At 42.8% G+C, this 6,046-nt stretch overlaps 1 non-coding gene across 1 annotated transcript; it reads left to right on the top strand.

Annotated features, from left to right (window-relative positions):
- The first annotated feature begins 820 nt into the window (after window positions 1–820).
- TRNAR-UCG lies at window positions 821–893 on the top strand. Its single transcript has one exon. It is a non-coding gene; the product is annotated as a tRNA-Arg (tRNA).
- Window positions 894–6,046: the final 5,153 nt, after the last annotated feature.

Genomic DNA, 6,046 nt, shown 5'->3' on the forward strand with positions numbered 1-6,046 from the left:
CCACCCTGACAAAGCGTTAAGATGTTGCCTGAGGGTTTGACATTTTTGGGAAAGAAAATCTACAAAATCCCTATTCAAAATGTTTAGATTTTACTTAAGAAACATTGTCATTGTAAGAAGATGGAGAATGTGTATATTTAGTGATCTGTGATGAATTGAAATCAAGAGACTGTTTTGCTAGGGTTCCTAAATTTTACTCCTAATTGTACATTTCTAGACCTCGTGGTCTAATGTATTTGGCAAAAACCTTCGGGTCAGACGATTGAGGGTTTGAGCTGTTTGGTAGTTTTCACAGTGCGTGGCTTTAATGTTCTTGCCTTCTTTTAATGTTGACAGAAATTTTTAACCATGAAACACCAATTTGTTATATTATTTAGGTAGCTAAAGCCAAAAACTTGCCGTCAAGGGTGTGTTTTAAACCCAAATCTCATTTTGCCAAGCAGGACACCCATCTAAGGAGAAACGAAAAAAAGAAGCGAGGATTTGAACCTACGCCTCCATTTGGAGACCAGAACACCCCATACACGGAAAAGATTAACTCTTGAGACTGGCGCCTTAGACCACTCGGCCACCCTGACAAACTCCGCAGCACCTTCAAGAGCGTTTAAAAAAAATTCGGGAAGCAAATCTACAAAGTCACATTTTAGAAATTTTTTATAATTCATTTAAGAAACATTGTTCTGTGATTAAACAATAGAGAATGTGTATAATTGGTAATATTTGACTGATTCTTTGAAATAATTTTTTCCTTTGACTTTAGTTCAATGTAAATCGGTTGATTTCTGGAATCTTTTCATTTTTAGCCAGTGATCTGCCTTTTGACCGCGTGGCCTAATGGATAAGGCGTCTGACTTCGGATCAGAAGATTGAGGGTTCGAGTCCCTTCGTGGTCGCGATGATATTTGCTTATAAAGCGGTTGTCCAGGATTCGAGGAGCGTGGTTGTTTTAGTTTTTTCCAGAAACAGCATCTTACCTGTCCATGGGTCTGTCTGGTAATAAAGCTCAACTCCATTGAAGCGAATGGGGCTGAGATACAATACTACATACAAGCTATAGACAGGTGTGGTGCTATTTTTGGAAGATATAGCCATATTTTTCTGAGCCTGGATAACCCCTTTAAAGGGCCACTAAATGGACTAGAAGGACCCTCCTAGTTACTAATTGTACAAAATAGATTTGGTAACAGCACCAGCCATAGTACAGTCATGGCCAAAGCTTTGAGAATGACAAAAATATTAGTTTTCACAAAGTTGGCTGCTAAACTGCTTTTAGATCTTTGTTTCAGTTGTTTCTGTGATGTAGTGAAATATAATTACACGCACTTCATACGTTTCAAAGGCTTTTATAGACAATTACATGACATTTATGCAAAGAGTCAGTATTTGCAGTGTTGGCCCTTCTTTTTCAGGACCTCTGCAATTCGACTGGGCATGCTCTCAATCAACTTCTGGGCCAATTCCTGACTGATAGCAACCCATTATTTCATAATCACTTTTTGGAGTTTGTCAGAATTAGTGGGTTTTTGTTTGTCCACCCGCCTCTTGCGGATTGACCACAAGTTCTCAATGGGATTAAGATCTGGGGAGTTTCCAGGCCATGGACCCAAAATGTCAATGTTTTGGTCCCCCGAGCCACTTCGTTATCACTTTTGCCTTATGGCACGGTGCTCCATCGTGCTGGAAAATGCATTGTTCTTCACCAAACTGTTGTTGATTTGTTGGAAGAAGTTGCTGTTGGAGGGTGTTTTGGTACCATTCTTTATTCATGGCTTTGTTTTTGGGCAAAATTGAGCCCACTCCCTTGGATGAGAAGCAACCCCACACATGAATGGTCTCAGGATGCTTTACTGTTGGCATGACACAGGACTGATGGTAGCGCTCACCTTTTCTTCTCCGGACAAGCCCTTTTCCAGATGCCCCAAACAATCGGAAAGTGCCTTCATCGGAGAATATGACTTTGCCCCAGTCCTCAGCAGTCCATTCACCATACTTTCTGCAGAAGATCAATCTGTCCTTGATGTTTTTTTTGGAGAGAAGTGGTTTCTTTGCTGCCCTTCTTGACACCAGGCCATCTTCCAAATGTCTTCGCCTCACACCTGCCTGCTGCCATTCCTGAGCAAGCTCTGCACTGGTGGCACTCCGATCCCGCAGCTGAATCCTCTTTAGGAGACGATCCTGGCGCTTGCTGGACTTTCTTGGACGCCCTGAAGCCTTCTTAACAAGAATTGAACCTCTTTCCTTGAAGTTCTTGATGATCCTATAAATTGTTGATTAAGGTGCAATCTTAGTAGCCACAATATCCTTGCCTGTGTAGCCATTTTTATGCAACGCAATGATGGCTGCACGCTTTTCTTTGCAGGTCACCATGGTTAACAATGGAAGAACAATGATTTCAAGTCTGCCATTTTAACCCAATCAGCCTGACATAATGATCTCCAGCCTTGTGCTTGTCAACATTCTCACCTGAGTTAACAAGACGATTACTGAAATGATCTCAGCAGGTCCTTTAATGACAGCAATGAAATGCAGTGGAAAGTTTTTTTTGGGATTAAGTTAATTTTCATGGCAAAGAAGGACTATGTAATTCATCTGATCACTCTTCATAACATTCTGGAGTATATGCAAATTGCCATTATAAAAACTTAAGCAGCAACTTTTCCAATTTCCAATATTTATGAAATTCTCAAAACTTTTGGCCACGACTGTACATAACGCTGGATAGCTAATCTGCCCAGTTTCGCACTGAGAATTCCTTCCTCCCTATTATATTTTTGAATATAGTGCAAAACCCGCTTATGTGAAAGGGATCTTATAGAGTTTAGCAGATTATTGTAACATTGCCTCTTTCTCTCTCCGTTCTTTAGTGGGAATTAGTAAATTGGGAGCAGTTTTACAGCAGTTATATTCTTTAATATAGAAGGCAATACCACAGTGTATTGCTATACAAACGAGGTATTATTATCTCTCTCTATCCTCGTTTCTCTCCTAGGTGGCTATTAATATATTGGAAGGAGAATTATAGCAGTTATCTTCTGTCATGTAGAACATGACAGAATTAATATTGTAAAATTCATATTGTAAAAACAGGCATTATTATTTATTATCTCTCCCTTAACGCCCAGCGCCGTATATGTATAACGCAACCGAATGTGACTTAACGGCCAGCACAGTACATGTACGCATGTATGGCGAAAGGTGCGCGGGGCTCTGGGGAACGATCGGGGGGGAGTCGCGGCACCATGCCTTCTTTTACCGGCAGGCAGTCATGCCGGGTAAGGGCAGCATGGTGCTGCACCGCCCCTCTGCAGCTCCAAGCACTGCGATTGTCCAATCAATGAGCACATCGCAGCACAGGAAGCTGTCAGAGGCATCGGGAGGGTCTGGAAGAGGTCAGGGGGAGGTGGCAGGTGATGAACAAGTCAGCACCGGTCACTTCCGAGGTGAGGCAGGGGACTGCCAGCGCTGCTATTGGCTGGAACAACGCTCCAGCCAATGGCAGCACTGTAGCTGCACAGGAAGATGCAGAACTTCACTGCATCCAGCCATTCTAGCTGGTTGCTGCATGCAGAGAGGTTCTGTGCTGCTTGTGGCTTGCTGGGACTTGTGGTGCACACCAATTGCGATTTAACCCCTTTCCTGCAGAAAAGAAGAAGAAATAAGAAGATCTGGAATAGCTGTACAGATTTTTTTTTTTTTATTTGCAGCTGTTCCAGATCCCTTAACCACCCTCCGTCCCTTTACCTTACTGCCCCCCCCCCCCCCATTCTTTTTTTACGGACGCCATTTGGTCCGTGCACTTTTTTTTTGTCTTTTTATATATTTTTACCTTTTTTATAGCTCTGCACCACTTTTTCTGCGTGCAAGCTGTCACAGCCAAGTGCTGTTCAGTGCATACCTGCCTGATATGCACCTTGTGATTATTTGAGCTGAATTTTTGGCAAATTTTTCTTTTTTTTTGGTTAAAAAAGAAGAAGGTAGTTAGGGCTTTATATAAATATATATACACTCACCTAAAGAATTATTAGGAACACCATACTAATACCGTGTTGGACCCCCTTTTGCCTACAGAACTGCCTTAATTCTACGTGGCATTGATTCAACAAGGTGCTGATAGCATTCTTTAGAAATGTTGGCCCATATTGATAGGATAGCATCTTGCAGTTGATGGAGATTTGAGGGAGGCACATCCAGGGCACGAAGCTCCCGTTCCACCACATCCCAAAGATGCTCTATTGGGTTGAGATCTGGTGACTGTGGGGGCCATTTTAGTACAGTGAACTCATTGTCATATTCAAGAAACCAATTTGAAATGATTCGAGCTTTGTGACATGGTGCATTATCCTGCTGGAAGTAGCCATCAGATAATGGATACATGTTCTCATTCTGTTTACGCCAAATTCGGACTCTACCATTTGAATGTCTCAACAGAAATCGAGACTCATCAGACCAGGCAACATTTTTCCAGTCTTCAACAGTCCAATTTTGGTGAGCTTGTGCAAATTGTAGCCTCTTTTTCCTATTTGTAGTGGAGATGAGTGGTACCCGGTGAGGTCTTCTGCTGTTGTAGCCCATCCGCCTCAAGGTTGTGCGTGTTGTGGCTTCACAAATGCTTTGCTGCATACCTCGGTTGTAACGAGTGGTTATTTCAGTCAACGTTGCTCTTCTATCAGCTTGAATCAGTCAGCCCATTCTCCTCTGACCTCTAGCATCCACAAGACATTTTTGCCCACAGGACTGCCGCATACTGGATGTTTTTCCCTTTTCACACCATTCTTTGTAAGCCCTAGAAATGGTTGTGCGTGAAAATCCCAGTAACTGAGCTGATTGTGAAATACTCAGACCGGCCCGTCTGGCGCCAACAACCATGCCACGCTCAAAATTGCTTAAATCACCTTTCTTTCCCATTCTGACATTCAGTTTGGAGTTCAGGAGATTGTCTTGACCAGGACCACACCCCTAAATGCATTGAAGCAACTGCCATGTGATTGGTTGACTAGATAATTGCATTAATGAGAAATAGAACAGGTGTTCCTAATAATTCTTTAGGTGAGTGTATAGTGTAATATGAGGGAAGATCGCTCCAATAAACCAGGTGCATGAGCAAGCCCAGGGTTAAAGAAAATATGTTTCCTTGTCGTCCTACAGCAGCAGCACCCACGGGGATTTCTAATCCTCCTGAAAATGTAGGACAGGAGATGTCAATTAATCAATTTAATACAGCTCCTATAAAACTGCTTAACTTAGTCCCTCCTATCGTGTTCTTTTCTGTCCTTCCTGGGAAAGGACATCCTTCTTGAGAAGGGGAGATGTTGGGAAGTATTTTGTTTTATTTATGAATTTTGCTTTCCCTCCGCTATTTCTCTCAGGACTGGTGTCCTGTTATATCATTTAGGAGACGCTAGTTCTGGCGCTGCATTAACTGTTCAGGGCTGCGGCTCTTAGGTAACTTACCAGGCAGCGCATCCCTTAGGTGGTTCCACCTCCCCCCGCTGTCGCTGCGTGCGTCTTGTGCGTGTGCCGCCTAGCAGGGAGGAAGGAGGGAGAGATAAAAGTTGTTGGCGTCCATCATTTATCGCCGCTCTGCTGCGCTTTTTCCACGCTCCCACGAGGTAAGTAATCCTTGAGAATGTTGGTTTTACCTCCGGAGCTCTTTGCTGTGTTGCGGAAGCAATCTTTCCTTGCTAGAACGAGTGAGTGAGATTCAGGCTGGCCAGGCTGCAGGGAGTTTGCTGCCATCTAGTGGATGGTTGCTCAAATGTCCCTCACTCACAATACAAACTTTCTGCATAATAAAGGAATATGTTATGAATATTTTATATATAGATGGGAAATCCACCTATTAAGTTATGGTCTTTATAGAGCAGATTAAAGGGACACTGACAGGCCCAATAAGCATATTTAGGTATATATATGACAGTACAGGTCTTATCAAGTGTATTAAAATCATCTAAGTATCCCCCCTGTCCACCTTATAAATACAGAAAACTAAAGTTTTATAACCTGCTTGTCTCGTCTCCAATCTGCCCAAGGGGCGGCGTTTCATCTC

Source organism: Bufo bufo, chromosome 4, assembly GCF_905171765.1.
Source record: "Bufo bufo chromosome 4, aBufBuf1.1, whole genome shotgun sequence".
In the NCBI taxonomy this organism is placed as follows: domain Eukaryota; kingdom Metazoa; phylum Chordata; class Amphibia; order Anura; family Bufonidae; genus Bufo; species Bufo bufo.